Source organism: Gavialis gangeticus, unplaced genomic scaffold (genome assembly GCF_001723915.1).
Source record: "Gavialis gangeticus isolate Ggan-Ray unplaced genomic scaffold, GavGan_comp1, whole genome shotgun sequence".
Classification (NCBI taxonomy): Eukaryota; Metazoa; Chordata; order Crocodylia; family Gavialidae; genus Gavialis; species Gavialis gangeticus.
In genome coordinates, this window is record NW_017729032.1 from 238,769,134 (window position 1) to 238,772,561 (window position 3,428).

Sequence of the window (3,428 nt, forward strand, 5' to 3'; positions counted from 1 at the left end):
ATTATCTTTAGGATAACATAAGGAACTACATTTTATATTCATCCACCACTAAACCATGTAGTGTCTTATATTTCACATCATGTTGGCTACTAAGCTTATGGCATTATCTTTAAGTTGCCAATATTTGATTTCAATTATTTTTTGTTACTCTGCTTATAAGGTATAACTTATTTGTATATATTTTTGTACAGAAAAATGCATTTTATGTGATAGAAAATACAGTATTCATGAATATTTTAATGAATTAGAAACTAAGGTGCACTTCATGATACTGAAAAACTTTTACATTTTATTTTCACAAACTTTAGTGCAAGTAAAAGCAATTTATGCAAAACAGTGCAATAATTCAACATTTGACATGCAAAAAAATTCCTTTTTTGAAAATTTGGGGTCCATCTTACAAGCTTGTTTATATGGCTTCTATGTCAAGAAGGATATAGAATAGGTAATAAATGCAACTGAGGGGAAAGGAAGAGGAAAGGGCCCAGTGCATAATGGGGCAGTGAAAGAAGAGGAAGGAAAAAGAACAGAAAAGGTAAAGGCAATGACTCAAGAACTGTGATGAAGATAGAAAAATATGACAGGGTTGCGAAAGCCCACTCTTCACTTATGTGAGTCCCTTCTGAGCCTTGTGAGAGGCAGAGAACCAAAGATAATGTAGCTACTATGGCTACTCTTGTAGAATCACACTGGAAGTTTCCTTTTTTCTGTCTTCAGTAACTGGGGTGATCACCCCTGGGAAAATAGCAAGAAGAATTCTAACACAAGATCCTGTATCCTGTAGGAAGAACAAGTGAGCTTATGACATTTGAAGTCTGCTGACAAACTATTCATGAACACTGAAAAGAGCGAAAGCCATCAAATACACAGTTTATTATAGGGAGTTCACCCAGTTCCATGCAAAGAGAACCAATGTTCACTGAGCACGTGTTCGTTATAGGTTGGCTTTTATTGAGATATGAGAACTCTGTGTCATTGATACATGGACTAACAGTGTAATAGATTTTTAATTGAACTGAGAAAAATACTTGTAAGGTCAAAGTTTTTAATGAATGAGCAGATTAAATGTTCTGTGAAAGATACCATATGGTTTTTAAAAATCTCAAAATTAGTTGCAAAGTCACAGTTAATTTAATTATATGGTCTCACTGTCTTGGGATAATAAAGCAGACTGAGAATTATAATAGAGTTAGTCTGAGAATGAAACCTTTACTGTTGGGATACATTTTGAAAATGAAATGTTATGGCTAACTGCTTTTAAATGACTCTGCTTACATTCATAAAGATATTATTTTAAAGATAATGGCATATTTAGATCATAACACCACTGATTGTGTTGTGCAATCCACTAACTTGCACGTTATTGCTTTGTTGCGTTTCTCCATTTAACATCTGTACATATGCAAATTTTGTTGTTGATACATCTACGTTTCTGTTAGAAAAATTTAGCTTGCAAACACCACTGGGCCACTTAACAATCCAAACAGCCTGAAAAACACATTGGTTGCCTCTAAAAGGTTATAAATTGCTTTAGATAACTGAAATATCTTCAGAATGTGAAGTGGGGTACACTGAAGGAAGTACAAAGAGATATGCAGTTACTAACCAGATATTTTCTTTTTGTATTAAGTAAACTCGGTTTAAGGGGCAGCCCAGCAAGTCTGGTCCTTACAGGACAGCCTTGTTAACAGCTGCTGTCAGAGACATGTGCAATTAGCATAAAAGACAATAGAAGCTGTCTGTACATAACCATATCAACCATGTGTTTTAGATCAACAGTATGCTTCTATCATAGTACCTTTCTTGTCTCCCATTGTAATTCATATTCCTAGTTTATGAAATTCTCTTGAGTTCAACATTATTTCTTTATGAATGTCACAGATGCACAAATTGGCATCCTTCCCCAAACTGATCTTTATCCCAAGCTGTTTCTCAGTTGAAAACATCGTATTTGTTTCCAGTGTTTTCAGCTTGACTGTTTTCCTGCTGTTGGCTAATACTTCTTGAGTCAGATCTTTATTTGCTTCATTTATTTTCGGTACCCTTTGGCACCCTGGGGAAAATTGATATTGTGGCAAAAGTACAGGACTAGAAATACAGAGATCTGGGTTGTGATCTTGCCTGTGTCACAAACTTCCAGTGTGATGTTGTACATTTTGTATATGACTCTTCTAACCCAGGTTTTGTCCAGCTGCAAAATAAGAATGGTTCAAAATAAGAAACTTCCAGGTTCAAAATAAGAAGGTTTTTTTCCAGCTTCATTTCCTAACTTACAGGGATAGTATGAACCTTATTCTCATTAATATTTGAAAAGTATTTAAGGAGCTTAACGAAGAAAGTGCTGAAAAAATATGGGGTATACTACAAGGCCATGCAAAAAATCAGAGAAGAATAAAGAATGCCTTGACACTTAGCCATTTAGCAAGTAGAAGCCTGTGCACATGCAGGTGTGTGCCTGTGTGGCAGAGAACCAACAAGCATCTGTGTAACTGGACTAACATTAACACATTTAAAAAATCTTCTTTTTTTACAGAGGAAATTAAATGTGAAGAAGCAAGTACAAACGTAGGGCAGTGATCTTTTTTGACTTGTAGGAGCTTTAACAAAATATCAACAACTCAAACCAGATCACTCACATGGGCAATTGCTCAAAACTACAGTGAAAATTCTGCACTCGTGCCTTAATGGAAATAAAAGTATTGTTCAACCAACCATTTGTTATCCTTTCATCAATATCAGCATGAAAACTAAAATTGCTAATAATGAATAATTCAGGATTTTGAATGTTGTAACATTGGGGGAGGGGTTTTTTGTGTGTTTTGGTGGGGTTTTTTAAGCCTGTTGGCTTCTCATAAAACTTGTATGTTTAATTTTTCAGTGTACATTTTTTTAGATATATATATTTTTAAAGCAAGAGGTATTTCTTCTGTGAATACTTAGGCTAAATTAGGAGTTGGAACTTAAATATTTACATGGGTATAATGCAGTGTAATATAATACATCAAATGCACATACCGATAAAATGAAAAATGCACCCATCATAAATATTCTGCAAGCAATTTTATTCAAAAACATATTTCATGCAATCTTAAATGACAACCAGCAAAAAACTAAGACCTCTACAGCTCTTTCTCACATTTATTAAAAGCCTGAGTAAAACTCAAACTCACAGCAAACTAGAATGATGAGCAGAATCTTTAATTAGCATCCATTCTGATTTATTATAATTAAGTCCAATGATGGAGAAAGGCTAGAAGTTATATCCAGCTCCAGCATTTACTGAATAGAAAATGTGCCAACTTTGAGGAAAGGAAATGTTGAAAACCAGAGGAAAGCAGTATAGATAACCTGAATTATTAAAAGATTTTGTAGAGGCAGATTTAAAATTTATGTTTCATAGTTTCATAGTTTCTAGGGTAGGAAGGGAC